The following is a 14,160-nucleotide window of genomic DNA, read 5'->3' on the forward strand; positions in this document are numbered from 1 at the left end:
TCTGAACCGTAGCAGCTACAGCCACAAAATTTTGCACAGTCACACGTCTGGACCCCGAGAGCGTCATAGGCTATGTTGTGAGGTGAAATTTTAACCCCGCGCTTTCCAATTCACCAAACAATTTTGCCCCTATCTACATAATGGGGAAAAAGTGAAAGGAAAAGTGTTGGAGGCGTCGCAGCTACAGGCACAAAATTTTGCACAGTCACACGTCTGGACCCTGAGAGCGTCAAAGCTATATTGTGAGGTGAAATTTTAACCCCGCGCTTTCCAAGTCACCAAACAATTTTGCCCCTATCTACATAATGGGGAAAAAATGAAAGGAAAAGTGTTGGAGGCAAATTAACAGCTGCCAGATGTGAACAAGGGGGACTTAAAGAATGACAGCGATGGCACCAAAGAGTATATACTGTACAGTTGCTAAGGTGGGGCCCCAACATGGGATAATCACACCACCACGGGGATATGAACACACACACAAAATGCGCCACACACTACCACGTGCTCGAACACATATACCACCCTCAGTGCACATTTCACCACACATACACCAACCTCGCCACATAAAAGTAGAAACACAAAAGTCGCCGCTCAAAACTCGCCACGCGCAAAACTCTCCACATGCAAAACTCGCCACACGTGCAAAACTCGCCACACGCAAAACTTGCACACGCAGAAAAATTGCCACACGCAGAAAAATTGCCACATGCACAAAAGTTGCAACACATGCAAAAGTTGCCTCACACAAAACTTGCACATACTCAAAAGGCACCACACATAAAACTCGCCACGCGCAAAACTCGCCATGCGCAAAACTTGCTGCACACAGCTTGCTACACTAACCTGTCACATGCAACTCGACACACAAAAAGTTGCTACACGCATGTCGCCACACAAAACTCATCTCACAAAAGTCCCTACATGCATGTCGCCACACGCAACTCAACACACACAACTTGACACACGAAACTCGCCCTAAAACACACACAAGTCTGGTATTATCCTTCAAAAATAAAAATCTGATTAATAAGCAGACAAACTACAAGAGCAACAAATGTACCATATAGGAATCTGGCAGCTGTCAGTCACATGACCAGTCTATTATGTGTATGTGTGAGCTAATATATACTGCCAGGGGGTGGGCTTACTGTTGGCTGGGGATTTATCAGGCTGCCATTTTAGCTTACAAATGCTGAGGTAAAAATACTGACCAAATAATGTGTGAACGAGGGCTAATACAGGAGGAGATGACATACAGCTATATACTATATACAGGAGGAGATGACACACAGGTATATACTATTTACAGGGGAGATGACACACAGGTATATACTATATACAGGAGGAGATGACACAGATATATACTATATACAGGAGAGATGACACACAGGTATATACTATATAGAGGAGGAGATGACATACAGGTACATACTACATACAGGAGGAGATGACATACAGGTATATACTATATACAGGAGGAGATGACACACAGGTATATACTATATACAGGAGCAGATTACCTACATGTATATAGTATATACAGGAGGAGATGACATACTGGTATATGCTATGCATAGGAGGAGATGACATACAGGAATATACTATATACAGGAGGAGATGACACACAGATATATACTATATATAGGTGAGATGACACACAGGTATATACTATATACAGGAGATTACATACAGGTATATCTAATATATAAAGCTGAATGTGTGTATGTATGTATGTGTGTATGTCCGGGATTGGCATCTGCACCGTCGCAGCTACAGCCACAAAATTTTGCACAGTCACACGTCTGGACCCGAGAGCGTCATAGGCTATGTTGTGAGGTGAAATTTTAACCCCGCGCGTTCCAATTCACCAAACAATTTTGCCCCTATCTACATAATGGGGAAAAAGTGAAGGGAAAAGTGTTGGAGGAAAATTGACAGCTGCCAGATGTGAACAATGAGGACTTAAAGAATGAGAGCGATGGCGACAAAGAGTATATACCGCACAGTTGCTAAGGTGGGGCCCCGACATGGGATACTTACCACACACGGGGATATGAACACAAACACAAAATGCGCCACACACTACCACGTGCTTGAACACATATACCACCCTCAGCACACATTTCACCACACACACACCAACCTCGCCACATAAAAGTCGAAACACAAAAGTCACCACTCAAAACTCGCAACGCGCAAAACTCGCTACATGCAAAACTCGCCATATGCAAAACTAGGCTCACGCAAAACTCGCCACACGTGCAAAACTCACCTCATGGAAAACTCACCTCATGCAAAACTTGCACACACAGAAAAATTGCCACATGTACAAAAGTTGCACCACATGCAAAAGTTGCCTCACACAAAACTTGCACATACTCAAAATGCACCACACATAAAACTCGCCACGCGCAAAACTCGCCATGCACAAATCTTGCTGCACACAACTTGCTACACTAACCTGTCACATGCAACTCAACACACAAAATGTTGCTACACGCATGTCGCCACACAAAACTCATCTCACAAAAGTCGCTACATGCATGTCGCCACACGCAACTCAACACACACAACTTGACACATAAAACTCGCCCTAAAACACACACAAGTCTGGTATTGTCCTTCAAAAATAAAAATCTGATTAATAAGCAAACTACAAGAGCAACAAATGTACCATATAGGAAATACGGCAGCTGTCAGTCACATGACCTGTCTATTATGTGTATGTGTGAGCTAATATATACTGCCAGGGGGGAGGGCTTCCTGTTGGCTGGGGATTTATCAGGCTGCCAATAGCAACCAATCACAGCTCAGCTTCTATTTTGCTACAGTTAATTAACCTGAGCTCTGATTGGTTAATATAGGCAACAAAGACATTCTCAGTATAACAAAGCTAATATATGTTGTGAAATGCTTCTATTTGCTTAGTTTTTGCCTTTTAATAATTACATTTCTATCTATTTGTTTTGTGGTTTTTGTGTGCAGAATAAATTTTTGTTAACACATTCTATTTTGCTAACAGCAGTCATTAACCCGGGCGAAGCCGGGTAGTACAGCTAGTGTTTTATAAAAATTGTTTTTTTTGCAACAGCTATTTCAGTTTCATATATCTAATAACTGTTGGACACAGTAATGTTTCTGCCTTGAAATGAGGTTTATTGTACTAACAGAAAATGTGCAATCTGCATTCAAACAAAATTTGACAGGTGCATAAGTATGGGCACCTCACCAGAAAAGTGACATTAATATTTAGTAGTTCCTCCTTTTGCAAAAATAACAGCCTCTAGTCGCTTCCTGTAGCTTTTAATGAGTTCCTGGATCCTGGATGAAGGTATTTTTGACCATTCCTCTTTACAAAACAATTCCAGTTCAGTTAAGTTTGATGGTCGCCGAGCATGGACAGCCCTCTTCAAATGATCCCACAGATGTTCAATGATATTCGGGTCTGGGGACTGGGATGGCCATTCCAGAACAGTGTAATTGTTCCTCTGCATGAATGCCTGAGTAGATTTGGAGCGGTGTTTTGGATCATCCCGCTCCATGCTCCCCTCCAGTCATCCAGTCAGCCCTCACAGAGTTAATGCCAGCGTTACCGGAGTGCGGTGTAACGCACTCCGGTTACGCAGCTATTAGCCCTGTGTGACCAACTTTTTACCATTGATGCTGCATCAATAGTAAAACGATCTAATGTTACAAATAATAATAAAAAAAAATCCTTATTCTCACCCTCCGACGTCACGTTCTGTCCGCCGGCAGGTTCCGGAGCTAAGGGAGAGGGACCTGCCATGACATCACGGTCATGTGATCACGACGTCATCACAGGTACTGCGCGCCTGCACGAGAAGTACCTGCCTTGACGTCACAGTCATGTGACCGCGACATCATCACATGTCCTGCGCGAGAAGGACCTGCCATGATGTCACGGTCATGTGACCGCGACGTCATCACAGGTCCTGCGCTGACTAAGGTGAGTAAATGTTTATTTTTATTTTATGTCACTGGCCAATATACTACATTACTGGGCAATATACTACGTGGCTGACCAATATACTACATACTACGTGGCTGTGCAATATACTACGTTGCTGGGCAATATACTACGTTACTGAGCAATATACTACGTCGCTGGGCAATATACTATGTGGCTGGGCAATATACTACGTCGCTGGGCAATATACTTCGTTACTGGGCAGTATACTATGTGGCTGGGCAATTTACTATGTGGGCTGTGCAATATACTACGTGAACATGCATATTATAGAATACCCGATGCGTTAGAATCGGGCCACCATCTAGTAGTAATAATAATTGTGTTTGTAGCTAAACTGTATGTTTTGTGTTTTTTTAACAGTTTTAAATTAAAAACTTGCGTCTGTGTGTGTAAAACCGTTAACCCGGGTCAGCATCCTGGCAGAGTCATCTTTTGTAAAGACATCCATTTACTTTGATCTCTCCAGCTGGGTGACATCAGCACACACCCTTGAAGGGGCAGTGTGGATAATTCCCATTTCTTGTGCAGTGGGCTGAAGCGTAGACTTCTCAGCCTCACCAAACATACCATGCATGATTTCACAAAATGTCTGCACTGATGTCACAAAACTTGTATAGCGATCAAAGGGAATAGGTCCATTTTCAAAAAAATTCCTGCTGTCTCTGTGGCGTGGCATGTTGGACAAGTGATTATTACCTTACAGGTGCTTACTTTAAGCTTCTGGCCCAACTCCCTAAAGTCATTTTTAAGGACCTCCCACCCATCTCTATCTTTGTCATTGGTGCCGATGTGTACTATGACAACTGAGTTCTTACCAGCCCCTCCCAGTAATCTGTCAAACCAATCAGCTATGTGGTAATCTTGAATGCCAGGAAGACAACACACAGCTCAATGAACCCGGTCTTTGAGACAGATTATCCTGTTTCCCTAATAATGGAATCCCCCACTACCAGCACCTGTCTGCCTTGACCTACGCCATTTCCGACGTTACCACAGCAGACACTGTCCTGACTTTTAGAGAACACTTTTTTTTTTTGCAGTGCTACTCCTGTACGAACACATCATCTGCAAACTTATTAGGGTGTGCCAGATCAGGACTAGCCTCCCTCACGCTTTCTACCAGCCTTCTGTCAAACTCTCTTGCAGCCCATGCTACCATCCTCCCCCATATGTAGCCCAGCGAGCACCTGCTCAATTAGTAGCAAACTCCTTTCCACATAGTCAATGGATCTTAGTGTTGCAAGCTGTTCAGTACTAGGGCTTCCAAATGTCCAACATTGCACACTTCTCGCACAGACAAGATGTACATTGGATGCCATTGTCAATAATGGAGCACATTTTCCTAATGGGGATTACACAACACAGGAATATAAACAATGCAATCACTGCTTCAGTACAAAGTAATCTCTTCCCAAATCCCTGAAACAAAAGGCACTGGCTCTCAAGTGACTGTTCACATTCACTTGCTTTTTAAGATATTTTCATTCCCTAAGGGTACCGTCACACAGTGCCATTTTGATCGCTACGACGGCACGATCTGTGACGTCGCAGCGATCGTATGATTATCGCTCCAGCGTCGTAGACTGCGGTCACACGTTGCAATCACGGCGCTGGAGCGATGCCGAAGTCCCCGGGTAACCAGGGTAAACATCGGGTTACTAAGCGCAGGGCCGCGCTTAGTAACCCGATGTTTACCCTGGTTACCAGCGTAAACATAAAAAAAAAAAACAGTACATACTTACATTCCGGTGTCTGTCCCCCGGCGTCTCAGCTTCTCTGCACTGTGTAAGCACAGCGGCCGGAAAGCAGAGCGGTGACGTCAGACGTCACCGCTGTGCTCGCTTTCTGGCTGGCCGGCGCTCACAGTGCAGAGAAGCTGAGACGCCGGGGACAGACACCGGAATGTAAGTATGTACTGTTTGTTTTTTTTACGTTTACGCTGGTAACCACGGTAAACATTGGGTTACTAAGCGCGGCCCTGCGCTTAGTTACCCGATGTTTACCCTGGTTACAAGCGAACACATCGCTGGATCGCTGTCACACACAACCATCCAGCGATGTCAGCGGGTGATAAAGCGACGAAAGAAAGTTCCAAACGATCTGCTACGACGTACGATTCTCAGCAGGATCCCTGATCGCTGCTGCGTGTCAGACACTGCGATATCGTAACGATATCGCTAGAACGTCACGAATCGTACCGTCGTAGCGATCAAAATGGCACTGTGTGACGGTACCCTAAGGGTACTGTCACACTCTGCAACTTTCCAACGATCACGACCAGCGATACGACCTGGCCGTGATCGTTGGAAAGTCGTTGTGTGGTCGCTGGGGAGCTGTCACACAGACCGCTCTCCAGCGACCAACGATGCCGAAGGCCCCGGGTAACCAGGGTAAACATCGGGTTACTAAGCGCAGGGCCGCGCTTAGTAACCCGATGTTTACCCTGGTTACCATCGTAAAAGTAAAAAAAAACAAACACTACATACTCACATTCCGGTGTCCGTCAGGGTCCCTCACAGTCTGCTTCCCGCACTGACCGAGTGCCGCCGTAAAGTGAAAGCAGATCACAGCGGTGACGTCACCGCTGTGCTCTGCTTACTTTCCGTCCGGCAGTCAGTCAGTGCGGGAAGCAGACTGCGAGGGACCCTGACGGACACCGGAATGTGAGTATGTAGTGTTTGGTTTTTTTTACTTTTACGATGGTAACCAGGGTAAACATCGGGTTACTAAGCGCGGCCCTGCGCTTAGTAACCCGATGTTTACCCTGGTTACAAGCGAACGCATCGTTGGATCGGTGTCACACACACCGATCCAACGATGACAGCGGGAGATCCAGCGACGAAAGAAAGTTCCAAACGATCTGCTACGACGTACGATTCTCAGCAGGGTCCCTGATTGCTGCTGCGTGTCAGACACAGCGATATCGTATGGATATCGCTGGAACGTCACGGATCGTACCGTCGTAGCGACAAAAGTGCCACTGTGAGACAGTACCCTAAGGCTACTTTCACATTAGCGTCGTGCACTGCACCGACGCATACTGTGCAAGCGCCGCACAACAGGGGCAGCGGATGCTGTTTTTCAACGCATCCACTGCCCCATTGTGAGGTGCTTTTTGGTGGCGACAGTCCGACGCAACATGACGCAACATGACGCAACCGTCGCACGACGGTTGCGACGTGTGGCAATGCGTCGCTAATGCTAGTCTATAGAGAAAAAACGCATCCTGCAAGCACTTTTGCAGGATGCGTTTTTTCTAAAAAAACGACGCATAGCGACGTGCAGTGTACGACGCTAATGTGAAAGTAGCCTTAGTTGGAACTCAACCTGCAGTCATACTGCAATTCTAATGATTTCTTCACACCCAAAGGTCTGCAGGTTAACCCTCCGCTAGTCACATGGATTAACCCAATGGCTGCAGTCCGTGTGCCCATCTTGACCTGTGGCTCTGTGAATTCACCTCAGCAGGTGAGCTAAACAGACTGACAAGAAGATCATGTTGAAGTCTCCGACCTCTCACTGGCTGAGTAAAAGCTATAATTTTTCTGCTTAATGGGAGAGTCAGATGGCCGTATAACTAAGACAAGGATTGCAACACAATGTTCGGACTGGCCTGTGGCTCTCCCGGCGAGACCGTGACATGTATTTCCCCAGGACGTGTCATGACAGCACGAAAGGAGGTAGTCCTACTCATCCTCTAGGGACAGGAAACACACAAGAGGTTAAAAGCCCCCCTTTCCTCCACCTCAACCTCAGTGATTTTCCTGTCTATAGCAGGACAGAGCACAGCAAGAGCGTGGGAGTGCGAAGAACTTACCGTAGCTCAGTGGGATCGGAGGGGACTGGATCTCTTCCCTTTCCGCTGTCATGAGGCTCCGAGGCGGATACCTCACTGGGCAGGGATCCTTCAGCCTGCCGGTGGAGGACGGAGCTCCCGACTGTCGCTTCCCTCTCCGGAGGGCTCTCGGCTCCACTCTGCTGCCGGCCACTGGAATTCTGGTCACGCATACTGGCGTGCGTTCCAGCGTAGAACGCATGACCTGCCAGGGATGCCTTCCGATGATGCGTGTGCGTTCCAGCATGGAGCACACTTCCAGTTTAGAGGGTCAATGCCGATCGGGGAAGTGCAGCATGCGTTCCAATCAGGAACGCAAGAAAAGGTTATGGGGGTAATATGAAGGCCACATAGAAATAGCAAGACCCTATAATGGGGTGCTGACAGAGTGATGTGGTGTGCACAGTCTGAACCATGGATGTTAATCCTTCAGAAGCACCAGCTGAGCAGTTCTTGGCCAGTATAAGTAAACCCCCCATAGCGTCTCTTTTTTAATCCGTTTCATAGTATGAACCACTTAAAAGGAGCACAAATTTCCCATCTTTTTAAATAGGACAGAGGGACTCCCTTAGGATCAGGCTCCAGTTCCCAGAAAAGACAGAGAAAATGCCCGACATGCAATACGAAACACGCAGAATTGTATAAAAAGCAGTTATGCGCAGAGTGTATTGCAAAGTTCCTGAAGGACGAGCAGGTGTCCTTTACGGATATAATAAATACAGCCCAGTATGGAGCAAAAAAGAAGCAATCTCTTACACACGCTCATAGCCATGTGTTTTACGTGTCAAAAATAGAGGTCGCATTACCTACACATAACAAGGACACTCCAATAAGCATAGATCAATACCATAAAAAATACGGAGTACACGTCCAAATCTTTTTTTAAAAAGATATTAGTCCAATTTTTATTAAGCAAAATCAATACATATATACTAGCAAAAATCACAAAAAATAATAAAAAGATTCAGTAAGGGAAAAACATTGGAACAACACTGAAAAAAACGGTGAAAAAACCCTTGGGTATATCTGCAACTATTCCATAAGTAAAGTGCTAGTAGTGCATATCATGACAAGAGAGAGGGGATTAAGAGACCAGGTTACTGCCATATTACGTGTAGTATAGCCTAAGTCTAAATATCATTTAGGTATCGTTCACTAGATACCACAACCCAGTTCCTCCAATCTTACCCATAATGCAGATTACCAGGGGTCACCGTCTAAGCCCCAACGGTGACCCCTGGTAATCTGCATTATGGGTAAGATTGGAGGAACTGGGTTGTGGTATCTAGTGCACGATACCTAAATGATATTTAGACTTAGGCTATACTACACGTAATATGGCAGTAACCTGGTCTCTTAATCCCCTCTCTCTTGTCATGATATGCACTACTAGCACTTTACTTATGGAATAGTTGCAGATATACCCAAGGGTTTTTTCACCGTTTTTTTCAGTGTTGTTCCAATGTTTTTCCCTTACTGAATCTTTTTATTATTTTTTGTGATTTTTGCTAGTATATATGTATTGATTTTGCTTAATAAAAATTGGACTAATATCTTTTTAAAAAAAGATTTGGACGTGTACTCCGTATTTTTTATGGTATTGTCCTTTACGGATATGTAGGCCATAATTAGGGAAGAGGTCCATAGCACAGTCGCCAATATCGTACCACCGCAGCCAGCCCCGAAAACCTCCCGCCCGTCATAAGAGAGCCAGATGGGAGACGGAGGAATCCTCAGAGGAGGCGTACCCATACTCATACTATTCAGAGAACATTGAAGGGGAGGAAGAAAGTATTCTCCAGATGCCTTCGGAGGAAAAAGTATTTTTTCTCATACAAAAATACAGATGATCGATAGAGGGCAGTAAGAGGTACTATGAAGGTCGAGGAGGCTCAGGTGCCTCACACGATTCCGGATGAGAGGTTTGGGGGGCTGAGGACACAAAGGAATAGAGTGTTCCCAGTCAAACATATTAAGGCAATAATCCTGGAAGAATGGGAAGACACAGAGAAGCGTCTTGTCATTCCCAGAGACTTTAAAGCCCGTCTACCCTTTGATCCAGAGGAGGTCAAAGTTTGGAAAGAAATCCCCAAAGTGGACATCCCTATCGCCAAAATTACAAAAAAGATCTCAATACCATTTGAAGACTCTTCATGCCTGCTGGATATGGGCAGAAAGGCACAGGGACTATTAAAGAGGAGTTGGGAGTCTTCGTCAGCCATCATTAAGGCTAATATAGCCGCCACCTCGGTAGCCAGGTCCATGTGTATCTGGATCAGTGAGCTAACCTCCCAAAAGAAATCTAACACCCTTAGGCTAGGTTCCCATTGCGTTTTAGTGTGAGCGCTAACGGACAGCGTTGCACGGCGAAATTAACGCCGTGCAACGCGTCCGTTAGCGCTCCCATTGCCGGCAATGTTAAAGCGCATTGCTAACGCGTGTCATTTTTGGCACGCGCTAGCGATGTGCCGTTCTTTTGTAGCGCGCCTCGGACGCTGCTTGCAGCGTCCGCGGCACGCCCGAAGTCCGTTCCCCGCTCTCGCAGATCTGCACTAGCGGGGACGTTTAACGCGACCCCTTAAAAGACATTGCGTTAGCGCAATCCGCTGGCGCATAGCGCTAAACTGATTGCCCTAACGCAATGGGAACCTAGCCTTAGAGAGGTTATGGTAGAGTCCCTCCCTATGATGGAAATTATGACAATTTATGGCAGATGATTCAGCTGAATCTGTAAGGTTTGCAGCCAGGAGTAATGTGCTATCTAACTCGGCCAGTTGGGCCATCTGGCTTAAAATGTAGTCGGGGGACAGGCATTCAAAAAGCAAACTCTGCTCCATCCCATTCTCAGCCACACGTCTTCGGTCCAGTGCTGACATTTTAGAGAGGGCTGCTGATGACAAGAAAGGGTTCCCACAAGAAAAAAAACTAAAAAAATACCATTCCTTTCATAGGACCAATCAGTCCCACAGGCAAGACTATAAGGGGAAGATGGGCAGGTGGAGTTACCCCAATGTGGCAGAGGTAGATCCACTTGGTTTTCTTCGGGCCCACAGGGGAGGTCTTGATGCCAGGAAGGTAGGAAGGAGACTGCAGTTTTGTCTGGGAAGGTGATGGACCATTACAGACAATCAATGGATCCTGCGGACCATAGGGGTACATGATAGACTTCTCCCATCTTCCTCCTCAATGCACCACCAAAGCCCAGTCCCTCTTCGCTTCAAAAAGACTCTGGGCAGAAGTCAAGAACGTCTTAGAATTAGGAGCAGTCGATCCAGTACCCATTTCAGAGATCGGTCAGGGTCACTAGTCCTCCCTTTTCTCCATAAAAAAGCCTACGGGCAAATATCGTATCATTATAAACTTAAAAACGCCGAATCACTGGGTCAGGTACAAAAAAATTGAAAATGGAGACAGTGGAAGGACTGTCACATTCATGTTAAATCTAAGAGATGCATACTATCACGTACCAATCCATCCAGACCACCTCCTGTATCTGAGGTTTGCACTGGAACATCAGGGATCAAGCCACCATTTCTAGTTAACATGTCTACCATTTGGCCTATCATCGGCACCTTATATCTTTAACAAAGGTAATGACAGAGTTGGCTGCTTTTCTGAGGAAGCAGGGAATTATTGTGATTTAATACCTAGATGACATCCTCCTGGTGGCGGACTCAGCTATCCTCCTCAGTCAGCAGCTGGCCCAGACTGTCGACTTCCTAGAGGGCCTGGGATAGCGCGTCAACTGGGAAAAATCCCACTTACGACCAGGTACTCAAAAGGTGTTCTTAAGAGTCCTCCTCGATCCCCAGGGCAAGATGTCTTCCCTACCCCATAAAGAATTAGGAGATCAGAGGCAAGATCTGGGCATTGCAGAGGAAGAGGAGTTTCCATTATGTATGCCATGTGGGTCTTAGGCCTGATGACATCCTGCATCCCAAGTTTACAGTGGAGTCAAGTCAACTCAACTCAAGACTGCTACAAGGAATGATCCTGTCAGTCTGGAACAGACATCCATCCAGCCTAGACAGGAAGATGAGAATTTTGGCCAGCCTGAAAAATTTCCTATCCTGGTGGACATCCGTGAACAAACTCAGGGAAGGAGTACCATGGATCCTTTCTCCCTTAATCGATATCACCACAGACGCAAGCCGGAAAGGATGGTGGGCAGAAGTGGAAGGACGATACCTGCATGGTACATGGTCCCCGAAAGACCAGAAAACATCCTCAAATTACAGAGAGCTAAAGGCTGTATGGCAGACACTACAACAATGCCAAGACATGGTCAGAGATCGTCATGTAAAATTTATTTCAGACAATGTTATGGCAGTTTCTTTTCTGCGCCGCCAGGGAGGTCTTTGAGGCCTACAGGCCCGAGCAGAACAAATATTTCAGTGGGCAGAAATGAACATTCTGTCCATTTCGGCAGTGCACTTGAAATGCTCCAAAAACAGAATAGCAGACTTAATCAGTAGGGAAAAGCTGAGGCCTAGCATGCTAAAAGTACAGATTTCTGCCCTTAGCACCTTTATGCACTTCCTTCTAGCAGACCACCCATTGGTTGTGAAGTTTACTCGAGCCGTTACTAGGTTAAGACCCACAATCAGCGAAACTGTTCCACCATGGGACCTAAACCTAGTGTTAGGGACACTACGCAGATCTCCCTTTGAACCCTAGAAAGAATTTAAAATTAACTTTCTCTCCATGAAGACATTTCTGGTGGCAGTCGCCTCTGCAAAACAAATAGGGGAAATCCAGGAACTGTTAAGTAAAGGATCCCTATTAGGCTTGACCCTTCTTTCTTACCAAAGGAAGTATCAAAGACAAATTTGAGCCAAGAGATCATTCTTCCATCATTTTGTCAGCTCCCAAAGAACGAGAAAGAAAGGATATTCCACACTGGATGTCAGACATCACAGCTCCCTGGAGGCAGGACTTGATCTTGTTCATACAGTACGCAAGGAAGAATGAGGGCAAGAAAGCCTCAAAGTCAACTTTACCCAGGTGGATTACATCAACCATATAGAGAGCCCCAGCTTAACATTAAAGCTCACTCCACAAGAGCGATATTCGTATAGAGCAGGGGCTTCCATAGACCAAATCTGTATGGCCACAACTTGGTCTGATATAACGACTTTCTGTAGACACTACCAACTAGATGTAATGTCAGGTCAGCAGTTAACATACGGACGGACAGTCCTGCAGGCAGTAGTCCTGCCCTGATATGCCATTGATTTGATATTTCTCCTGTCATGAGGGACGTCCTGGGGAAAATAGGACTGGCTAGCGGCTTTCCCGACCCAAGTGTGACAGCTGCATAGAAAATAGGAATTAGTCCTACCGGTAATTGTACTTCCAGGAGCCCATTATGACAGCACCATTACATTCCCTCCCCTGAATTCTGAAAGCTGATGTGAGGTTAATATTTGTATGTAAGAATTTAATAAAATAGAGTTGCATCCATCCTGGTGTGGCGATTGGTAGACACTAAGGGTGAGGTGGAAGGGGGACTTTGAACCTCGTGTGTTTCCTGTCCCTAGAGGATGAGTAGAATTACCTCCTGTCGTGCTGACATGATGGACTCCTGGAAATACAATTACCGGAAGGACTAATTCCTATTTTCTATGCAGCTTTCACACTCTGGTCGGGAAAGCCGCTAGCCAGTCTGAGCATTGTCTTGTGATCCTCCTCCAAGTTATACGGCCGTCTGACTCTTCGCTTAAAAAGTGTATTTCAGCACTGCTAATTTCTGCGCAAAGTACATTACAACTTCAAGTTTTTGCAAACTACACTTTCCTCGTTGGCTAAAAATGCTCCTCTTAGCGGTTTTGATGAGTATCTTTTTACCTTGCTGTAAAATACTGTATGTGGTGGGATCTCTGGACACCAGTGAGATTTCTAATGATATCATCCAATATCGCAAGCAGTCAGAATGGAAGAAGCAGAACACGCATATATTAGTCAAACATTTTAATCATTATATAAACACAGTAACACCAATATTAGAAATATTAGTAGAAAAATAAAACTTTACCTTTTGAAACAACCCCTCTAATATTAAAGGAACAATTGGTCAAAGTATGACGTAAAAGGTGCGCAAAGTGGCGACATAGATGCTGGAGCCATTTATGTAGTTTTCTAATTAAATTAAGACTATGCTTTTTAGATGTGACATTCCATTATCCAATAATTTACATCGGAACCAGAACAAGCCTAAAAAGAGCCTTAAAGAGCATAATAGGTAATACAACTTACAGAAAAATAAAGTATGTGCCTCTATGGCTTGGTAGTCCTGGTCTCTACATCCAAACCAACACTGCTTCTGGACTTTTAA

The sequence above is a fragment of the Ranitomeya variabilis genome, chromosome 2 (assembly GCF_051348905.1).
Source record: "Ranitomeya variabilis isolate aRanVar5 chromosome 2, aRanVar5.hap1, whole genome shotgun sequence".
In the NCBI taxonomy this organism is placed as follows: Eukaryota; Metazoa; Chordata; class Amphibia; order Anura; family Dendrobatidae; genus Ranitomeya; species Ranitomeya variabilis.